General features: G+C 33.1%; 1 protein-coding gene across 3 annotated transcripts in view; it reads right to left on the reverse strand.

Annotated features, from left to right (window-relative positions):
• LOC142981790 (uncharacterized) overlaps positions 1-24960 on the reverse strand; it is a 360767-nt gene that overhangs the window by 281802 nt on the left and 54005 nt on the right. For 2 of the 3 annotated variants that reach the window (XM_076127898.1, XM_076127896.1), the window contains exon 2: positions 8273-8300. The exons of the other annotated variant lie outside the window; for it this stretch is intronic. The gene's annotated coding sequence lies outside the window, so the exon portion shown is untranslated. The remainder of the gene's footprint in view (positions 1-8272; positions 8301-24960) is intronic. 3 annotated transcript variants of the gene reach the window in all.

The following is a 24960-nucleotide window of genomic DNA, read 5'->3' on the forward strand; positions in this document are numbered from 1 at the left end:
CAAGTGAAACCGACCCCTGAAAGAAGGGTATACAATTATTTTAGCCAAATAAAAAGTAAAATCTGCAAAGTACGCCTCTTAAGAAATATTTAAAAGTAATTCAGAAGAAAATTCAAATGAATGGAAGGCGAGATCTGTGAGATAGCGAGTTGCGATGCAAATGCATAATTGAATAATTTCGTTAAGATATTATATTATTTAAACTTGCTTTGCTTGCAGGTTTGCTTGGGTTTTTTGACGCTATCTTTTTATTAAAGGTCTGGAAGCTTCCAGGAAAGGTTGGTGAATTCTGCAAAAAGTAGACGTCTTTTTTGTGCCGTTATTTTACAACGCAATTAATATTTGCACTGGTATTTTAATTTTCATTTATATAAAACTCGATTTCAGGATACCTTTAAGACTTGAATTGAATATCTTTTTTATTGGTTCTTGAATATATTTATACGTAGTAAAATGATCCCAAATGTGGTAAAAAACTATGGGATCGTGCATATTATATATGATACGATCGTCTATTGAAAAAAAGAATGTTTTCATGTGTGCATGACACATGAAATCATGCCTTTTTCCCATAGATGGTCTTAATAGATGTCATATACAAGTGCTATTACAAATCGTGCTTAACAAATAATATACACCCTCTAAAAAAGTTCTATAGAAATATTATTCTCTATATGCAACATCCAAACACCAAAACATCAACCCTAAAATTGTAAAGCAATAAAAAATAATCAGTGCGCATTGTGTAGGGTGGCAGTGTCGAGCGGCGGCGTAATTGAATTATTTCGTTACCGTAATGAAACTGGATCTCAGGCGATTCCGCGAGAGATGCATAAAGAATTTTATCGCGGGAGCGGCGAAGCAAAGATGAAAAGTACTGGATGTGACTTTTGATAGAAGATCATATTATTATGTTTGTTTTAGAAATACTTGCCGTGCTGGTAATGATTAATTATAAATGTAAAGAATTCGGACACGCAAAATTACTTTGGATAAAATGGTGTTTCGGTAATTTGAAGACTTTTTACTATGACTTGAAAATCAGCCGAATAAAAAAATTCTGCCAAATTAACCTTCAAGGTTTAAGACCTTAATTTAGATATTTCTAACAAACATTTGGCACAATTATAATATTTAGCATAGTAGCTACATTTTATTAAAAGAAATAGTAGATATTTAGGCGGTGACAAAGCTTTGCTAATTTTCTCACAAATATTTCCCTTACAACCAATTTAAATAAGAGCCAAAAAGATAACAATCCCTCCCATCCGCAACACCAAACACAAATCGAAATCAGTACAATAACAAAAGCTATTCCAGATTTATTCCAGCCGTCTGGAACGGGACAAATGCGACCAATATTTGTGTTGAATCCAGACGCTTAGACAAATATCACTAATAGATGTGTCGGTTACAATTTATTTGCCTTTCTGGACTTGGGCTTGAGAAAATAGTGACCTTATTTGATATTTCAAAGGCACATTTGTCTTGTGTATTAATCTTGTTGAGATATTGACCATTTGGTGGAACATTTCTGTTGAAAATAATAAGTAACAATATTTATAATACGATTTGAGTGAGATAAATCGCACCGGGGAAACAGTAGTCTGAGTAAAATGAGTATTATGGACAGAAGTCATTATCTAACAAAGCAATAAGACAAGGTAGACGTAGCGTTTCACCTGCAGAAACTTTCGCCGTGGAAGGTTTGATGCTACAATCGAAGCAACGAAATTTTGGCTGTTATGTCTAAGGTGACTTAAATAACACCACAAAAGTGTTAGACGGAATTTACGACGCCGATTTTTAGATCACAACTAAGGGTCTTAATGCCGCAGGGCTGAAGAGGTTACCGGAGAAAAAGCTGTAACTAATGATGTTGATGGTGATGACAAACACTATCAAAGTTTTGACAAACCTTTAAAAGAGAAGATATTTTTTTTGCACATTTGTAGTTTTAAGCCACACCTGTATCACGATTCTCTACAATTGGAACCATCGTGTATCGAGAGTTTGACATTTAAAATATACTGACAAAATAGTTTCTACGACGCCCGCTAGAGGCACTGAACCGATTGTCATACAATTTTTTTTAACAGCTAGCCGGTTATTGGCAGTCGATAGTGGTAGAGAATGGAGGAACTGTAATGTGAAGAGTTGATGATGACATTTCATCACAAGTACAAGTACTGTCTATAAACAGATCCAATAAAGGAAATACCAAAATTGATTCCCACTTTGTAATATTAATTACGAACCAAAACTAACATGACTAGATCATATTCCAATAATTAAATGTTAGAGCTTGTACGCATATCAGCCGTCATAATTAAAATACCTACTAAACTAATTAATCAAATCGTATATTGGAATACATATTAATTAATTATAACATTCTAGTTCATAATGCTTGATTGTATGAGAATTATATTTGGCAATTGTTCGGTATGTACCTTTGATTACTAGTTGGTAAAGCTTATTATTGTCTATTGCGTAGTAGAACGTTTTCATATTTCGAAGAAATTTTGTTAGGTGTCTTCATAGGTATGTACGAGTAAAAGAAAATTGTATTTGGTGATCTCAAAACCCTTTCTTTCAAATATAATTGGCAAACTCATTTTGGATTTTTGTCAGGTTGTTGATTGAGCTATCGAATGATAAATAACGAAGACTGTAGCTTAAAAAGTCATTCGTTCATCATACAACATGATGAGAAATCGGAGCCACGGCTTATCTAACTTAACCAAGGTCCGTAAATTCTTTCAGCTTTTATAAATTTTACTACTACACTACATTCTTTATGATTGTAGCTTACAAATTTGAGTTTACTCTACTACTACTACTATCCACCAAAGAGACCAGCTGTTCTCCCACAAAAAAACCTCTATCTCCCCAAAAAGTGTGAAACCGTGGAAATTTTATATAACAACATGAAACGCAGTGGCGTGATTAAACTAGGAGTAGCCATGTTGTTCCCGAATGTAATTATAAGTTGCCAACTACTGATGGCTTGTTTTCATAATTTAAGCACATATTCCGTTTTTAGGCTTCTATGTTGAGTATGTAGGACGGAGTTGGTAAGCTTAAGTTAAAGTGTTTGATGGTAGGGAGTGATAGTGGACGAGCGATGTGCTATTACTGTTATATGTATATGATTTTGAAAAGATGTTAGCACCACAATTTGTTGTTCATGTGACCTTTTTGTTTAAGAAAGACCAGTAACGCTTGTATAAATATAGCCAGAAATATTGTAATTTCAGATTTGAAGAAGTAGTTTCTGCAATAAATTTATGTTATTTCTCGAATGGAGTTCCTTTTTAGTCGAAAAATCATAAAAGATCTATCTAAGTACACCAAAATCGAAAAATATACAAAAATCGATAGCTATGCAATAAGTCATTGATGATTTCCGTGACTCAATGGTGAACTCAATGTGAAATTCGTGTGTTCGATTCCCACTTGGAATATGAGCATCGTTCATAGCATTAGCATTCTTGTGAAGGTTTTTGCAATTCAAAAAAAATCTTTTGTATTCCTATAGAAGCTGTCTTTAAAATACTTTCGTATAAAAGTAACGTTACATAAAATACCTTCTGCACGATTCCTAGTACTATTATAATACGCCAAAATTTACAAGCACGCTCTCGCAGCCACTTCTAGTCTACAGTACTCCGTATATTTTATCACGGTAAGTATGCCGGTCAAATTACCGAAGACGAACGTTGCAAATTGAAATGAGCCGACGAGCAACTGAGAGTATACAGTTTATACTTCCTTTCGTATATGCTGTCCTGGTACCTACGGGAAGAATATTTTAGTAAAAGTGAAAGAAAATATAATATAACATCTTCTTTAGATATTTGAGATGTTTTTTTAGTACGTATTTTATATTAAAAGTATAATATAATATATTGTATTAGCAAAAAAGGCAAAAAAGTTGGTTTATCTCAAATATGCTGGTTTTAACAAGAATTATCATTCACGATGTTATCCTACAACGATACTACATAACTTCGAAAGGTCATAGATGCAATGCTGTATTACATTTCTGGATAGCTGCTCGATAGTTATAGGAAATTACCATAAAATTACATTTATTCATTCACCTACCTGCTTCAAGTAAAAACTAACTTAACAAACACAACAACTATTTTTCCCTTAGCCTAGTTAAGTGTCCCACTGCATATATTTTAATATACCTTAATCTTAACTATTTATACACCGACCTTTCTAAATACGTACTGAAAAAACATCTCAGGTTGATGATAATCGTGTTTGTACGAAGTCTGCAGCGTAAAGCGCTGCGTAACTCAGTTTTCATTGATAATATCACCGACGGAGATACGACTAAACTTAATAATAATATTCTTTAGCTTCATATTACTTGGAATAGGTCAATGTTATGGTGATGTATTTTTTATTAATAGTAATGTCAGTAAAAATAGAAAATGAAGTGGTAGTTTATTGTTTTATGTTTTAGTTACTTTATTCAAATTATTTGTCTTAAATACATGATTTCATGAAAAAAGACTGCATGCTCGAAAGTTTCTAATACAGTTTTTGAATAATTTCCATATAATAGAGGGCTAGCCTATTGCAATATATCTGTTATTCACCAAGCTTTTTGCTAGCATTGAAAATGTTCTAAGAAAAATCATAAACCTGACCCATGAATCGAACCCAAGGCCTCGTGATCAGCAGCCTTATGAACCACTAACATAACATGTGTAATCTAAAATCGAACCTGGAGCTTTATTACAACTTTACTGAGCGTTTCTCTTTTCTTTCCTAAGATAGTTTATTAATATACCTTCCTACAAGATATTGAATTAATTCCAGTAGCCAGGTATTAACTTGGCTACTCGAAGTTAATTAGACCACTCAGTTAATTATAGTCCAACACACTATATTAGCATAAGAGTAATTAAAATAAAGCCTGCTGTTTAGTACACACAATGCAAGCTCCGTATAAATTGTTGTTATTTTTCTGTATACTTAGTAGCAAATAGCTATTGTAATTTTTGTAAGCATACAATATGTCAAAGGTAACTTTCAGTCGTATTTTGTATCCATAATATTATAATATTATGTGTACAAGTCGTGAGAGTTTAAAAACGTTAGTATTCTGTATCATTTATATCAATCAAAGTTTCGAAAGAAGTAATATAACAGGGAAATAGAAAAAATAATTAAGTAAACCGTCCCTACTCCTTTTTTTCGAAGTAAATATCCAAATCTTTCTTTTTGATGATATTGCGTATAATTAATTTCTATTATAAATTTATCAATAGCAATCTCAAAACTGGCAACGTTTTCGGGATAGGGTTACAAAACATGAACTGAATGTCATACACCTATATTTTCACTTTCAGGTATAAACATACTACAAAAATGAAAGAAAAATCCCCAAATCAACTCATAATATTAAAGTCAGAATGTTGAAGCTCACGGCTCCATGAGTTCATTGGCCTTGTAACAAGCATGTTTGTATAATTAGCAACATTTGTACGGTATAATTAGGCTACGTCGCACACTCAACCACCGCACCTAAGAGGTGGGGTAGAGTCAAAGAAATATGGAATATTATAGTTGGTTTTTGAAGAAAATAGGGATAACATTTACTAAACTTTAATTTTTTTTATAATTCGCTAATATATAACATCCAACCTGTTTTACAAGAAGGTATAGGCAGAAGTGCATGAAAAACATAAACGTTTATCTACCTATAATGCTTACATTGTGCCAAAAAGCGTTTACCGGACACATTTCCTTACTCGGGCCTTTGATAGTAATCTAATAGATAATAGAAATTAGTAAAACAATAGCATTTTGCCTAGCCCGAGAGATGATCTTGACACTTCGCCCAGACCATGATCAGCAGTCAATACAATACCGCTCAATCCACAGAGGCCATCAATCTTTTGAAAGTGTGATTAAAACGTAATTTACCGAATAGTAAAAGAAAAAAAACGTCTCATTATTCCGATCTTTTTCTTCTTCTTGCTGTAGTCCACAAAACTGTAAAGTTTGCTTTATAGGTATATAGTAAATAGTATAGTTTTCCTTACCTACAACTCAAGTTGCACGTTCCCTACCTCAGCTTCTATAATTAGCTCAGTAATGCTATTAATTAACTCCAAGGTGGTTATATTACCGAAACCACTGGCTACTAATCTAATGCGGTTAGCGTCAAACATAGCCACTCAAATTGATAATATGGCTTAAGAAACTATTGATAGATGATGACTTCTCGGCTTTATAAAGCCAGTGATTGACACAAGTCTGACTCTTATCATATATATTGTTAGAAATATACATACATATCCTAGATTTTTTTCTTAAACATACTAGAAAATAAAAATAGTTTTAAAATGTACTGGACGAAATCTATAAAAAATTAATCACCGAAATGTACATGCGTATAACTTTTAGACAACTTAACTAAATTGGGTAATTCTTTTTTTAATATGTTTGTAACTATCGGGACAAGATTCGTATGGGATCAATGGGATCGACATTAATTCCCACGGGAATGGAATCAACGGGATCAAATTGTACTATACACAGACAAAGTCGGGCTACTGCGCTTGTAAATAATAAAGTATCAAGTACTTTACAATTTACTTTAAACTCACAATAAATAGAAGAAGAGAAAGAGATCTAGAGTTGGTCAAAAAGTCCTTAAATGCGTATTTTAATATGATTATAATCAAGAATCATCATAAGGGTTAATATTTTACTTTAGCTTACTATATTTTGAAAGGTTAAAAGTCAGCCAGCTAGAACGTTGTGAAATCGATTACACTACTGCAACGTAACTTTGGATTGCATAATAGTAATATTACGGTAGTTCTGTTTCTTTATCATTAGGTAAATCAAATATTTTATGTTTTTTTAAGAGCTAAGCTTTGGCAGACACATTCAGCAGCAGAAAACTCACCTTTATTAGAAAGAACCAAAGAAAACCTTTATAACAGTAAGTATTCTACACGGAAGAACTCGAATATCTCAAATTTAATGTAAATTTGAGATAAAACCAATAGTACTTTGTCCCACCTGGGAATTGAACCCACGGCCTCATGGTTACCAGTCGGATACACTACTGACCCAACCACAGAGACAATCGCAAAATTAAATTTTGTTTAATCTACTATCAATAAAAAATACCCTATAAAACACGAATACAAGACATATCATATAAAATAACTAAAAATAAAATATTAACACATAATATTTCATACATCTACGCAGTTTTGTATAAACGTGAATAGTTGACCTGAATACTTAGCTTCAAAGTTAACCTTAAGTAATGAACGTCTTTTAAATAGACCCGACATGGCTTGCACCTCAAGAGATTATCTTACTGGAAGACTTTATAATATTCATAAACTAACAACACAGATAAATAAATACATATTGCATTTTGCGTTGAAGGGGTTTTTTGTATAGTAATATGTACTAGTAGAATTAAATACTATTTAATACTTGTTTCTTTTATTTATTTTTTATCTATTTGTATATATAAATAGTAAGTTTATTGTTGTTAATTTAAAATGTAATTGTAAATATTTTCTTTAATATTAATAATTTATAAATATTGATCTCATAATTGTACCATAATTGAAAATAAATGATTTCTTAATACTATTTATCATAGAATATCTGTTTCAGTCATAAATGTCTCTATTTTTAGTTCCGAGTTTGTCACAGCTTCGTATGTAAAGTAATACAAAAGTAAAGTGTGATTTTTCATATTCAGCGCAACCGGATTAGCAGTTAGAACTTCATTTAAAAAATATTTGATCGATTGTCGGTTGATGAAAGTGGTAGGAAATCAACCATCAGTATCGAGTATTGACATTTAAAATGAACTAAACAATTAGTTCCTATGGTAACCGCTTGGGGCGCTGATCAGGTTCAATACTATGTTTCTAGATAGCTAGTCGGTTGTCGATAGTCGAAAATAGGAGCGAATCGCCCCTCAGTCGCGTAATTTCCTATACTTCAAGCGTATTCTAGTTGAGTTAATATTCGTAGAATATATTTTAAGTATTTGTTCGATATGAAGTTACCGAGCGTATAAAGTCGCGCTACAAAAATATGTCAAAAATATAGCCAATTTATTTCTAACATCAAACACAAAAATAGAATCACATACATCAAAACATCACACAAGTCAAATTACAAAACAATTTTCTATGTAATTTGCAATGTTAAATGTAATTTTACAAGCGGAAAGTCCCATTAAAAATAATCTTATTTCTCTATTTACCTTAGCCAATTTTCTTCTAAGATGAAATCTGTGGACAAAAAAAGAAAGCTTTAATATATTTTCCTGTTTTGATAATATAGTAAATGTTGTTTTTTTGAGGTTGTAACAAAACATGCGGGTTTTTTTAAGGATAAGTAAACACTCGGTTGCGTATTAAAAACGTTCGAGTTATTTAAAAAAAAAACAAATTAACATAACTTTCGTATACGATTGCTGAGCACGAGGTCCCGGGTTTGATTGCCAGGTCGGTACTTTATACGTCTATTTCTAATTTATATTACAGTATTCTGAATAGTAATTCTGTAGTCTGTCTGTCAGTCTGTTCGCGATAAACTTAGATTCTACCGAACTAATTTTTAAGAACTTTTCACCAATATACAGAGTAATTCAAGAAAAAAGTTTGAATCTATAAATTGTTAAGGTTTACCTGGTAGGTACCTATAATCTGGGCGAAACCGAAGTGAGCTACTAGTATACCAATAATACTAAGTACATGTTAGTACCGTAAATATTATTGCCTACATATTGCTATAAATACGAGTGATAAGGGAACTATATTTTATCACCTCAAGCACTTTATAGTTCGTGTTCACCGATAACCTGTTACAACATCATAAAATAATATTTATAGGCGCATCTTCCTGCACTTATCTTACTTGTATTTCGAGAAATGTTTACTTTTTATGTTTAAAATTTTCACACATGAAAGCATCGAAATTTTATTAATTTCAAGATACAATTTCCACAACAGGCTGATGATAAATTTTCATCCTTTCTTAACCCGTAAAAAGGTGACTTTTGGAAGAATATCTTCTAAAATGTAGGGTCTTTAACTTTCTCTATGTTGAATTCCGTCAAAATGTTCTGTTCAGTGATTAGGAATAAAAAACCATGCTAGGCTAACTTTCCCATTTATGATATTGGAATAGATTATACGCCCAACTTGCATTATATATCTAAAGTAAGTTTATTTTTAATAACTGTACATATAAATAAGTCTCAGCATTATAGTTTCCTTCCTCATCTTTCTAAAGCAAATACCAAATTATTTCAAATGAACCCAAGAGAAACAGGTTCATTGAACTTGCATGTCAATATAGTACGCAAAGCAGAACTCCTCATTAACCAATACCTAGTACTGCAATATATCTTCTCTGGTGCCTTCTTGGAAGATACGGCAAGCTCAGATGTCATACAGTACCTGCGTTACAAACTATCAGTTACTATGAAATTGAATGGATGTTAGTTAGTTAAACTACTTGTAATAATATTCAGTGACAATAAGTAAGAAGAGTAATAAAGTAAAGTTAAATAAAGTAATAATAAAGTTCGAATCCCACCCGGGACAAATCTTTGTGTGATGAGCACGAGTATTTGTTCCGAGCCTGGATGTTAATGTATCTATATAAGTATGTATTTAGAAGTATATAAGTATGTTTATCAGTTATTTGGTTACCATAGTACAAGCTCTGCTTAGTTTGGAATCAAATGACCGTGTGTGAGTTGTCCATTAATATTTATATTTATTTATTTATTTATTTAATAGTTAATTACAAATTGATTTTACCATAACATCAAGCCTATCCCTATAGCTTTTAAATAAATAAATGCCATCAAAAACATTCTGTAAAAAAACCCAAGTCTCGCAGCTCAGTCTTTCTGTCGTAAAAAGTGGTGAGATCTATATAATACCAAGTCGATTTATCTATTTAGTCTCTACTTAAAGGACCTTCTCTTCAGTTATTACATAATTATCATGCCAATATTAAAAATATTTTACGTATGAAACAAACAAATAAATAAATATCATTTGGCAACTCGCAAACGGTCATTTGATTCGAAATTAAGCAGAACTTGTACTTTGGTCACGAAATATCTGTATGAAGCGACGCATGGTTGTGAATGAAGCCAAGGACTCGTAGTCCGTAAGCCAGTGACAGATTTTCACGACCAATTTCCTCTCAGTCGATAATTCGTAAAATGCCTCAGAGAGTCGCATTATGACGCGTTGTAAACGTCAGCTGCGGCTCCGAGGGTGGGTTGAGCAGTGGCAGCCGCCCAAACACGTAAAAAAAATAAAAATTTTTAGTCATTTCCTCCCGATTAAAAACTTGATCAAATTAAAGTTAAACCAATATTTTGAAGAAATAAAATCGTCAGCTGGTTATACAATGGTGGATTATACGTCAGCTGGTCACGCAAAGATGTAAAAAAAAAAAAAAGTTTAGTGATTTCCTCTCAAACGAAAATTTATCAGATGATAGTTTATGTATTGTTTTTAATAAATAAATTAGTCAGCTGGCTGTATGTAGGTGGAATGTTTGTCAGCTGATGACCTTAAGGTGTAACGTAGGAGCAAAGTAAATGTATCAGCTGACGTGTTTTCCCCCAACATACTGCCAGCTGATTGTTTTTATTACTTACAGGATCATGTCAACAATTAGTACAACTATTTCTTTTCGGGAGGAAATGACGTACATAAAGTTATAAGCTCAACCCACCTTCGGAGCCGCAGCTGACGTTTACAACGCGTCATAATGCGACTCTCTGAGGCATTTTACGAATTATCGACTGAGAGGAAATGACTGACGAAAATTAGCGCCTGGCTTACGGACTATCGGGTCATTGCATACCCTTATGGGAAAAAGACGTGATTTCATCTATGTATGTTTATAAAACATTAACTCCCAACAAAATTATCGAGTCCACGATAACTAAATCTTTCAGGAACGTCCCTTATAATCGAAAATTAGCTAAAAGCTAACGACAACAGACTTTAGAGGCGGCGGAAAAATACCTACATTCAATAACTTTGATCAGGTTTTTGGAAGGAAAGGAAGTTCATGTATATGTCAACCTTTGATTGCTTATTGTAATTAAATAGAATATACTTTACCTAAATTTATGAAAAAAGGTTTTGAAACGAAAAAACCGTTTTTTATTTTAGGGAAATAAAAATGAGTTTTGTGTCAGCTTTTAATCTATTTAATAACTAACACTAAACTCTGCCTCAAACTAGTAAAAAGTAGATATTTAACATACAAAATTCTCTTTTACCTCTAACATATCAGAATGGAAATGCCTATTGTCAAAAATGCGCATTAAAATAGTCAACCTCAACCAGTATTTGACCACTAGGGACTACAAAACCGATGCGGTTTTAAATACATAATTAACAACACGTCACAATAACCACCAAACTAATATAAAACAAACCACGAAATCTGTTTACCACAGAACGAAAATAACCACAAAATAATACAATTCTATTATACCAGACGAAACTTTTCGTAGAAATCATATAATATGTGCTAATAATTTTATTTCCTTACGGCTTTTCTTTTCTTGTTTTTGTAAAGGCAAGTGTACATAAACTTTGTATACGCATACGCGGACTTTTATGTTGTCCCATGTAACTGAAAATACTATTTTGATTTTGTTGCTTCTTAACAATATCACAATAGGCTCAGCCCCTATTACATGATTAACATTGTTAACGGCGAAACATACTTTGGTGCATTTCATACATTTCAGCCTACAACTTCGGCTGTAAGAGCAGTGATATTATGTAATATTATGTATGTATGTATGTATGTATGCTGTTTAGCTGAGACATTGACATGGATGACCTTAATCTCAAACGTAAGTACGCCCACAGTTTTCATGCAACCATTTCTATTGTTTAAATTTATATTTTTCATCTTGTGTTTTCTCATTTATGTTCTTCATCCTGTAAATGTCAATAAAGGTGTTATGTCATTTTACCTGCTATCAAGATCCCTCCGCTCTTTGGTTCTGAGCAATCATTTTCGAATCAGAAACGTAATTCTCGCAGTACATTTTAAATGGCAAATTATTAATACTTGACAGTGCCGACTGTTCAAAATAAAGCTACGAGTGTCGGTATCAGGCTAATCTTTTTACCATATTGCGTTTGATACGAAATTTTGATAAGAGTGACCATATCAGGCTAATCTATTTGTAATATTGCGTTTGTTATGGCATAGTCTGTGCGTGTCTTAAACAACAGCTCGATTCTCTACCACCATCGGCTAGCTATCGATAACTTTTGTATGAAAATCTGATCAGCGCTTCTAACGGGCGTCGCGGTCGTAGGAACTATTTTGGCAGTACATTTTAAATGTCAAACTATCGATACTCGACAGTACCGACTAGAAAGTAGAAAATCGCGCTACAATAGCGTCCACAAGACCTCTTATTTAATGTGTCACCAACAGCATTAAATGAAATAGAACATGTTTTAACTAGTTTCAATAAAACAAGTGATTTGTGGTTTTGTTTAGAATTTAATTGTTTTTGTGCTTTGTCCTGCCGGGGATTAGTGTTGATTGGATGTAATTTAATGGACAAATAAAATCTAATTTAGTTTGTCTAAATGACGATGAAATCTATTTACAGACTGGTTTATGCCTGTGGGTGTGCTGTTATTGCGATTTGTTAAAATAAGCACACTATTAGCCACTCTACTCCTTAATATAATCATCTATCACTCTGCAAAATCTTGTCTAAATTGGTTCAGTTATTCTGACGCAAAAGATGGACAAGCATAGAAACAAATACCTCCTACCTCCGTGGCGCAGTGGTTTAGGTCGCCACACCGATACCACTGCAACGGGAGGTCGTGGGTTCGATTCCCACACGGGAAAATTATTTGTGCGATCCACAAATAATTGTTTCGGGTCTGGTTGTGCTTTGTGTCCGTTGTTTGTATGTTTGTAAAAGTCCCCGCGACACAAGAGCAATTCTTAGTGCGGGAGTTGTCTTTTTTAAAAAGCAAAGCAAAGCAAAGCATTCTATTTCGTTCTTTAACCCATAACTCTACGAATCTTATGGGTAGATTATTGAAGAAATTAAATGTTATTCAAAATTTATTCATCTGTATACTTAGTTAAAACAGACAAAGGTATTTACGCATTAGCAATAATAAAAACAAATTATTCCTTGCAGTTTATGCCTCTAGTTTAAACAACTTTGACATAGATTCAGAACGATACAGAACATTTAAATGCAGCTATTACTAGTCCCGTTTTATTAACAGTCGTTCAAACTGCGATGGCCTCCCCGTGGTCCACATATGGTACATGCGCTGGGGGCAATTTATCTCCTTCATTAATAGCGTTTGTATGTTATTCTAAACTTGCATCTGTACGCACGTAAATGGGAATGCTGTGTTTGGTATTTCTCTTAAGAATACGTATAGTTTGAATTGGTTTATTGGTTTAAAAACAGGAGAAAGGAGACGCGAGCAAATAACTTATTTTTTAGTTCAGCTTATGAAAAATGTTTTTCTTCTATCTGAACTATAAATGCATTGGAAACGTGTAATCACTCTAGATGGGACATGATTAAGGAGTATCAAAATGTATTCCGGAGTGAGTAAAAATGCCTTAAAATGTTTGCCCCATGCTGAAATCGAACTTGAGACCTCGTTAACTACTCGTTACTTTTCCTTCTTACATTAAATTTGAAGTTGTATTATGAGTATGTGAATATTAATGTCTATATTTGAGAAACAGTAATAAGGATCATATTCCATCACCACACTAACGATCTTAAGCTATTTCCTTGAAATCAAAGCTTATAAATAAGTCATAACTAAATTAAAACTTAACAGCACCACAGACGGTGACGCATAAAGAAAAATAATTACAATTTTCTTCGCTATTCTTTTAAATTAGAGCCCACCTTTTGTTGAAAAACCTCAGGTAATTGTAATTTTAAATCCTATTACTCGTCGTAAGTGCTTCCCGTAAATCCGAAATGAGTAAAAATATTTTCACTTTGGCTTAGTGGAATCACCACAGGAAGGTCCACGGTGGGGGAGGTCTAAAGGAGGGGGGGTGAGTTTTATCATAGATTATGTTCGCCTGCTTTGTTTGCAATCGGACTACTGTTGCAATGTTTTTTATTCTTTTGAATATTCAATTGTACAGTTGATCTCACTGAAGGCTTTATACCGATACTACCCTTACTCTCTCTCTTATATATACTATGAATTCCATATGGTAGTGGCATCAGCCTTCCTAATCTTTCTATTCCACTTCGCTCTATCCTGGACATCTCTACGGTAATCTCACACTCACATGTCTTTTTGTACTACAGTTTCCCATCTTGTTTTGAGCCGGCTTCTAGATCTACGACTGGGAGGAACAGCTGTAGTGCCATACTATTTTTTATCTTTACTGATTCTTTTTGTTTTAAAAAGACAACTCTTTTTTTTTGTTTTAAAAAGACAACTCCCGCACTAAGAATTGCTCTTGTGTCGCGGGGACTTTTACAAACATACAAACAACGGACACAAAGCACAACCAGACCCGAAACAATTATTTGTGGATCGCACAAATAATTGTCCCGTGTGGGAATCGAACCCACGACCTCCCGTTTCAGTGGTATCGGCGTGGCGACCTAAACCACTGCGCCACGGAGGCAGTCTCTACTAAAGTTCAAACAGGATTATTTCACGCGAAAGCAGTTTTGGGCACAAACAGCCTGTTTATTTGTATGTTGCACTTTCAACGATAATTTGCTGAACCGGTTTCGATGGGATTTTGTATGAAAATCGTTACTGAAGACTGCTACTTTTTTTTTATTTCAAAAGTCCCCTTTTATCGTACTATAGGGCATGCATGAGAGTGAAGCTACGCGTATCAGCTAGTATCACTATGGACGATGGAAAATCCTATTCCACGAACGGACCCTCACCATCTGTATAGATACAATTATTTCCACATATTTGTATTGTAAAGATATTGGAGAGGAAACGAGAGGCGTTGGCAAACAGAATAGTTTATATTTCCCTAGAGACCTCTCTCGTACGTTGTCACTCTTTCTATTCACAATTATTCACGCGTCGAACGAAAACACATGATGGAGACGTTTTTATGTTTAAACTTTAAGTTTAAAATAATTACTGATTGATATTGATACTCATAATTTTATGCCTTGAGCCCACACGGCTTTACTAGGTTCTGATTCAAATTTTAAAACAGCATAATATCGAGATGTTAGTTACCGCTGTTTAAAAATTATTTAAAATCTCTTTAGTCGTTTTATTATTACGGATTGGTGTCTCTATGCTGATCAGGGAAAGAAGTTTATTTCAGCACTTGTGAAGAAACCAAAAAATCTATTTTAAATGTTTATTTTTTGTACCTTATTCGACCACCATGCTGAATGTGATAACGATATCAAAATTTGACTGGCCAAAAACAAATTACTCTATAATAACAAAATTCCACACTGTTACTAAGAATTTCCAAACATAACAATTCAATAACGCTCTCTCCTTTCCAAGAAACGAAATCATAGCTCTCATGATTCCATATTGCTCTGGGCATACATGACTTTTAATTTGTGCCTGCAGATATATTTTTATAATTTCATCCCAAACGGTATTACACAGAAATGAAAAAATAACGCGCCAAGATTAAAAGAATTAATTCCCGGAAAAAACTGATTAAATGAAAGAAGACAAATTTTATTAAATACAGATTCAAATTCAAAACTAAAGGCATTCATTCATTAACATCATCAACTACATACAATACAGCCTCAATTGAAAAAAAAATCCTAAAAATAACGACAGGACAGAATCACATTTAATGAACACGAAATATTAATTCGATTACTATGAGAAAAAATGACATGAGATGACATGATGAGTTAGACAAAACCCATTGAAAAATTGACACAATCCGTTAGGCATTTGTTATGAGTTGACAGACTCATAGTTGAATTTAATAGTAGTGAACCATCTTCACGTTTGTAGAGCAAATATGATTTACCACGGTAAAGTGGGCAAGTACCTTAGCAGTGACCAGCTGTAGTAAATCCTATATTCATGAAACATTTAATAAAAACAATTTTATTAATAGAAAATGCTAATTTCAGCTCAGAAAAGATTGTATTCTTATTGTTTGCTAAGCAATACATTTTTATTCATATCGCGTCTAAGTTTACAATAAATTTTAAACGAATCTTAGAAAATAGTGGTCAATATTTTATTATAATAGGTTATTTTTTGAAATAAAAACCGGCCAAGTGTTAGTTGGACTCGCACATGAAGGGTTCCATACCACGATTTCGAGATACAGCCTGGTGACAGACAGACAACGACGTCTTACTAATAGGGTCCCGTTTTTACTCTTCTGGTACGGAACCCTAAAAATGAATTGCTTAATAATATTATACATATAATATTATTTGCTTAGCGCAAAGCACAAAAACGAATCGATATTTAAAAAAAAATCGCACGCAGAAATAAACTAGTAAAAATAATACAAATGAGCAAAGTCACGTGGGTTGGCTAGTAAGTAACATTTTATAAAATCAATTACCCCACATTAGCTTTATAACAATCATAAAATATACGTTCTCGTAAATTTTCTATTAAATTCTGAATGTTTTAGGTTCGGTTATACGAATATATTGGGCAAATCATTATATATGAATGTTTTTATCGAAATCGCACCTGTACTTTTACAAATAGTTACAAATATTAATATCACGTAACTCTGAATTAGAAACTATATCATTTTCTTTTGTGTATTAACATAATAATATGCGTTGCTAAAATAGTTAAAATAGTTGTAGTATATGAACATACATTAAAACAAGTCCAAATATTTTGTAGAGTACACTGAAACGAGTCCGAATATTTTTTAGGTTACACTTTTGGTACAAATACATCATCCCTAGTGATGCATTTTGGTGGCTTCTCGGAGGTAGTAAGTGGCACAAAATCGTCACTCTAAAGATAATGGCAGATTCTTATTATATTAAGTTAACCGTCTTTTCTCCAAAAAAAACTTGAGATTTATTAAATTGACACATTATAAATTCTTCTATTTAAAGAATTTCACCTCAATTCATCACATACTAGTCAAAAAGCTCCATCCATCAGTCCCCTGCGAAACATCCCAATAACTCATGGTCACCCTACAGGGCTGTATTCACGTCGTCACACAATGGAACAGACGACTGACTTAGTCACCTATTTACGACACTTTTGACATCATCCTTTGTATAACGTTCCAGATAGTTACATGTTTATTTTTTGCAGTGTTGTGCTTTTATAGTGTTAAATAATAGTATTGGGAGTAATATGCTATGGTAGTTAACGAAATAATATTGCATTGGGATTTGTTCGCGAGTTCGGCGTTTTTAAAATGTTTCCGGTCGGAATCAAAAGTTTCACAATAATGTCATAATTTAAACTGGTTTATTTAAAAATCAGACAAAGATCTATAAGACTATTTTTTTTCCAATTAATCTTTTAGTGGCGAGACAATAAAGAAAATATCAGAAAAGGGCTGACAGTTGTAAAGATCACAATTAAAATAGCTATATATTTACTAACATGCCATCGGCTCGACTCATGTTTTTTTTTCAATAATCTTAAACCTCCTTTCGACCTCGGGATATAAACCTTATCCAAATCGCCTTAGTCGTGTTGTAAAAGTAAGTGTGACTAACAAAAATATATTTATAACATCATAGATAATACAAGAGATACAAGTACAAACAGTAATGTCTACTGCTGTACCCGTGACGTCTATTTGATGTCGACAAGCTTATAATTTCCCGCGGGATTCCCTGCCAGCGATTAGGAATAAACATGATAGGTTACTTACATACCATATGATTATAGTGACTGCTTCAGACTGGCAGTGTATACGACTGATCATAAGATTTCACGTATAATTCACCGGTAAGAAATATGAAAAATCTATTGTTGAATTTTTTGTTGGAACATCCTCAAATAGTCCTCCAGAGTACGGTTATGTGTTTATTTAGTACTAAGCTCGCCCCCTTTTACCCAAACTTTAGTTAAACCAAACCTTAGCATCTTAGTGAATTAATCGAAAAAATGTTTTTCTTAAATACTCTAATCCATTTTAAAAACTATATATTTTACACCTTGTAGATTTGGATCTAAAACAAAAACGTTCCTAGAAAATTACTTCGCCTATCAGTAAACTCTGTTTCAAATCAAGTCAGTAGTTTTTGAGTACACCACGAACAAACACACAGACGCAGTGGGACACTTAGTACCACAATTATGTATTAAAAGGTTAAAATAACAGCTCTATCCACAGATTACCACAAACACGTAATTAGGTATAAAACAGAGATAGTATCAAAGTGCATTGATGCATGAAACAAGCTTGTTTAACGTGTTAAATTGTACGAAGTAGGTTAGCTGGAAAATGCAGTCGCTTGACCGTGTGCTATCGGGAGATTTGTACTCTATTTTATATAGGAAATATTATATAATTTCTAGCTTCTGCGGGCTAATCACGTATATCAGCTGACAGCTAGTGTACGTCAAATTGATGGTCACTATACAATACATTGCTGCTTTAATGTTACGTGTTAATCACTATATTCTAAGAGAGAAAACAATATACAGCATAGTGGCTGTCAAATGTTTGACAACTGAGATACGTGATAGCCCCCGTTGAGTTTGCGAAAAAAGATTTTTCAGGGTGAACATGTTAATTATTGACAGTCATATGACAAAATCAATCAATACCTTTCTAAAGAAGATGTTAAAACGCGTCAATTTATTGTTTGTGACTGTCTGACTGACATTAAAATGTAGGCAAACATTTAAGTATAGTTGCTGATCACGCCGCAATACACATTCACTAATATATCTTAAACCACTTATTAAAGTAGCAGCTTATTGCTATATTCAGAAATGCAAAGTAGTGTCTATGTTAGACCAACTTTTTATATATGGACAACTACATAGAACTTCTAACATAGTACCTATTTTATTCAATTATAGTATAAAACAAAACGATAAAAATATTTCAAAGAAACTAGCATAAAAGTCATACAAAATTTATGTAATCACCGGAGATCCCACTAAAATACATATTACTATGTAAGTATATAATATTATTATCCATAATCATCTGAATCGTATTTTGATCTATCTGAATCAACTTATAAATAGACAGACAAACATATTCACCACAAACATTTACATTACTATCAAAGCTCACTATTTCCAATACTATTTCTATGTACAAACAGTCACACATTCAAAACCCGGCTGAGGCTATGTCCGGTCTTTGAGCCAAAGGAAAAGCTGTTTTCCTACTTACGAGAATATTTGTATATACCTAAATGTAGTAGTGGTGCTGTTAGGAACCATTCACATAGATTTTATTCTGCTGTTGTATATCTTATGTATATAATAGCATCCCTATCTTTCCTATTTACATTTCACTATTTTTGTAGCTAAAGTTAGGTAGTTAAGTTAATATCTGCTGAGTGCGAGTGAGTTGTTGCTGAAAAGTGGTTGATATCTGAAAAAAGTAGCCTATGTGTCATCCTTTAACTATCTTCGTACCAAATTCAGCAGTTTAGCAATGATAGCGTAACAGATAGAGAGACAAACATTTGCATTAATTACACCTGTTATTTCCAATGGTGTGGGCAAATGTGCATGAAATACACCCACGTTACACGTTTATATTATTTCAATATAATAGACACTACACATGTAATTAAAGTTCAAAGATAAATTCAAACCATAAAAACTATATTCCACACATATCTAAAAGGACTCTTATCAAAAGAACGCATTTCCCAATGCTCTCCGAGTCTAAAAGACAGACATTTACTTGTTGGCAGTACTCCAATCGTAATCGGCAAGAACATCAACACACCTCGGAAATTTTTCCCCACACAGCGATAATGAAAACGCAAGAATCTTGAATAGTTTTTGTTTTGAGTTCGTGTTAAAAGTTGTCGCGATAAAAGTTTTATGTAGTTGGCTACAATTTGTTCGCTCGTGTTATTGTAAACAGGAATAAGTGGTTTAATTTTGTAAAGTAACAATGGTGTATTCGTAGATTGTGTTTTGGAATAATGATAAAAGAACATAACCCAACTGCTGCAATTTTACCAAGATTCGCATTCTCAACGAGCGTTCTTCATATTGAGTTAGGAGGTAACTAAGCTCTTAACTAGCTTGTAGTTGTTTGAAACGACAAATTATGAAATAATGTTCATATCGAACTTGATACTATTTTGTACGGGAATCTAATAAAGTGCCCTTATTTCGGTAGCACTCATTTTATTTACCTTTAAATCGAAAACTTTTGTCAGTTTAACTGAACTTTGAACCAAAAGTCGAGCAATACGAACTTTTAATTTTAATTATATGTATAATTGTCGACATACAATGCTGTCTATTGTGTCTATGCTGCTCATTAAACTAAAACAGTTAGTTAATAATTATAGCCTTTACTTTCAATCACAATATTGGCTAAATACTAAATAGGTAAACAAATATTCAAATCAAATATCTTTCTAATTATATTATTAAATACACAATATGAACCCTAGGGGTTAAGCGTGGGAGCTAAATAATTAAATAACTAGATAACTCCTCAGTTACAATACAAATATTTATTAATCGTAATAGACACAGTATACAAGAAATGATTTGACCTTTTCCCATTTATTCGGTACTAGCTGACCCGCGCAGCTCCGCTCACGCTTTCTTGTTTATTTAATACCGCACATTTTCAAATTTATTCACCTTGTACACCTTCTCTGGACTTCCACAAATAATTCAAGACCAAAATTAGCCAAATCAGTCCAGCCGTTCACGAGTTTTAGAATGGATGTACGTACGTTCAAGGAAATAAGCCATTGCAGCGGCATGTTGTATAATATAGACAGATATACTGGGGCGATTTCAAACATGCGAACTAAGACATGTCATTTTATCGGACTCTCTCGCTTACACATTGTCACATTCCTATAATTTATTGACTATGACGTAGTTGGCACGTTTGTAACGGCCTAAGTATAGTAGAATAGTCTAATAAGTGAAAGCAAATACTACGGAAACAAGCTCTTCAGGACATCCCTGTGAGCCTGAAGTAAGCACTATACCATAATGTCAAGCGCAACTTACAAATGTTAGGAAAAAATGTCGCAATACAGTTTTCTTTCGACAGGTTAAAACGGATTGGAGTAGCAATTTTTAATAGAACAAAGTTCCTGATAGTGACGTAGAACTACTATAAAAATTTTAATCTAACGACTTAACATTAAACCGATTTTATTGATAGTTATTTTTTAAATCGTAACCAGTTGGAAGCCGAGTGTGGCCGCGAAAATCGGCTAGTGCTACTTATATTGTAAATGGTCAAGTTTGTGAAAATATATGTACATATGTAATAATATGTTTGTTAGAGACTCTTTTACCCAATAAAATATTAAACGGATTTCGATCAAATTTGGTTGAGATAGTTTATTAACTGGATTAAAGCGTAACATACTTTTTACCTCGCAAACCTTAGCACGTGGAGAAAGCCGCGAGCAAGAAGTCAGTACAATTATTTCGAGTATTTACTTCATATCTACCTCGTAAGTCCAAGTCGTAATAAGTCAAGTGCCGCCCACACAGTCGGCGATGACCCTCGCTGTCTCTGCTCGATAATTTATATTATCTCTTTTATGCCTTCTTTCCGTTGTTTAGTCTGTTGTAGACATTTTTTTGTATAATAGTGTGTAGGCGGGTCCAATTTCAGCAATTGAGATAGCTATATTGTTTTTATTCTATCTTTTGCCTTAACGATGTAAGAAAACATCGTGAGGAAACATTTTAACGGGTTTTTAAGGAATTTAAAGTCTCCTAACTCGCATTTGGCCCGCATGGAAGTCTCAATGCCTAAGCCTTATTTCGTTTCTTCACATACCCTTATCCCACATTTGGATATAATATAGAAGTAATTTGGATAGAACAGAAAATAATAATTATGCGAAAGTGACGGAATTGTAATAGAATAACCAGTTTTTAAACTTATATACCTCTATTGGAATGGAAAAGTATTGTATTCCCGTAGTAGATACGTATTATTTACTTCTTAAAAGATTGTAACGAATCTTAATACTTATTTTTAAATCGACATGTGGAATGTGTCGAAGTGAAAATGGATATAATTAGGGTACTTTAACACCAAATTAAATTCAAATCGAGGCACGTTTTATAAATGGCCCGATAATTACCAGCTGATATAATTATACTTTTGTACCTACATTATTTCATAAACAAGAGGCGTACTGAACACAAATAAGGTCTTGTAACTTGTTCTTCTGAATCACATTAATTGGCCCTTAGAAAATACTTTTGTTTTCTATGACTTGACCTATACGAATGTGGCTTTCAAATTTCTACCAACAGGTAATTTTTTTGACCTTCCGAAATTATTTATATATGCAAAATGTAAAAGGTTATACAGTTTATGATGTATGCTTTATTGACAACAAATCTATGCAAGTGAAGCCACGCCAAAAGTTAGTATCCAACTTATTAAATAAGACAGTTTTTCTAGTCTTAGAAAGTACCAAAACAAAATCGTTAAATACAGCCAGTGACCTGTTTATAAAAAAGTTTCTCGTGCCATAGAGACATTTGTCATAATGTTTAGTTTTTTTTTAATAATTCATAACAGACCTTGGTGCGTTTAGATTTATGGTCTTTTGTTGTAATGTACGAATGGAATTCAGTTTTTAATGTTTCGTTAATTTATATTTATAGCTCCTTATTTACATATTTAGTAAAGGTATTGTGTAATGTGTATGATTCTCGGGTGAAAAATATTTTGGTTATGAATTATTATGATATATTATTAGTCCGATGGATGAGGGCGGCCCAGGATCGGTCCTATTGGCACTCGATGGGGGAGGCCTTTGTCCAGCAGTGGACGATTCCCGGCTGAGATGATGATGATGATGATGATGATTATTTTGTAATTATTCAGTTTCTAGGCGAGGCTGGTTAGGTATTTTCTGTGTCATAACAATTTTTTTTTTTTTAAATAAAAATGGTAGTTTGATTATTTATTGATCTTATCAATTCTACATTTTTAACATGAAATCCAAACACGTATAAATAAAATAATTATGCTTATACGTAGCTCTCACTCAAAACCAATTTTTCAGGAGTTTTCAAGTGTTTATTTACCTTGATTGATTAAATAATTGACATCTACATACAAACACTCCACTATCATTAATCAAAAAGCATTTTGTACGTCGCAAAATTATTCTTTACAATAGTTTATTTAACACATTTCAAACCAATACTTATAACAAAACGACAAGTGAAACAAACATAGAGCTAGGGGTGTGATAACTCAACCGCCCCCGCGATCCGCCGTAACGACCTCTACCAATAATGTCACTATACCACACTACTTATGATACAAGTGACACCCCTACTACGATATAAACAGTTGTAGTCACGTAAATGACTAGTGGAGTCAGCTAACCTCGTATGGTTATTTTATAGATGGGTAAGGTTACGTATATCAAAAAAGTGTATCGTGGTTGTTGTTAAATGGGTTATTTCAAAGATGGGTACGTAAAAACAGTTACCCGATTATTGCGTGCAGTTAAGGAAGAATAACAAATTATCGATGTTTTTGAAAATATGTCTATTAACTACTGCTGAACTAAATTTAATTAAAATTTGTTGTTTGAACGCCTTGAAGGCGTAACAGACAGCCGGGCAGACTTTTTGCATTGATTCTACTTTTATCATAACTCCAATTGGGAGGTGAAACTATGCGAGCGAAGTCAGGTGTGCCAGCTAGTTAAAAATATTCAAACAAATTCAAAATATCAGCAATTCTTTGCTTGACCAAGGAAACAAACTTAGGACATCTCACACTATAACTACAATAGTTAACCCTTAGTACTCTCGATATACCAAACAAACAAATATATTAATAAAGTAAAGCTGTGCGCACACTGTTTGCACTCCATACGGTTGGTAAGCAAAAGTGTTGTGTACATGGGTTTACTAGAATGAGTTAGTGTTAGTTGTTTGTACCCGATAGTTATAGGGCTAAGACAAAGGTTGTTAGTTATGGTGGGCTGAGTATAACGAAAATGATTGTTTTGATGATGATGATTGTTTTGATTGATGAGAGTTTCGGTTTTCAGGTCATAAATTTACTTCAAATTTAAAATTGAACACATTATTGTCCTATTGATTGCCTAACATGGTTGCCTTTTTCCCATAGAGGTAGGTAGAGACCAAAAAATGCCACTTGGAACAATCCTTACAAACATCCTCTGAAGTTTGAATATTGTATACTTAATTAAAAAAACCTTGTAAATTGAAGCTACCTGATGCGACTATCTTTCTCGGCACGTTATACTCAAAATCTAATAAACAAAAGTTTGATGAAATTTTCACCATAGGACCGATATAAATCAATACATATGTTTTAGTACTTTCTATATACGATAAACTGCATTTCCTTTAACTTGCATTTTACGTCTTTATATTATTATCAAAACGAAAAATCTGCAGGCAATCTCGCTCGAAGTTTAGGCAGATCAATATTTGTCATACATACTACCAATCTACCGTACGATATAATTAAAAAGGACTTCTAACAGTACAATATACAGCTCAACAATACCTACTTAAGACCCTCCTAACTAATATATTTCGCTAACGTTCACAAATAATAAGCAACCTATGTCCTTGGCTTGACCTTCAAAGATACAAGCTTTAATATACTTGAGGACGTCTTCATGTGGGAAGGAAAATAACCGTGAACACAATATTGTTTTTTATTTGTTTAGCAAATATGAGGGTTTCTGTTTAGGAAATAAGATTGATT

The sequence above is a fragment of the Anticarsia gemmatalis genome, chromosome 20 (assembly GCF_050436995.1).
Source record: "Anticarsia gemmatalis isolate Benzon Research Colony breed Stoneville strain chromosome 20, ilAntGemm2 primary, whole genome shotgun sequence".
NCBI classification, from domain to species: domain Eukaryota; kingdom Metazoa; phylum Arthropoda; class Insecta; order Lepidoptera; family Erebidae; genus Anticarsia; species Anticarsia gemmatalis.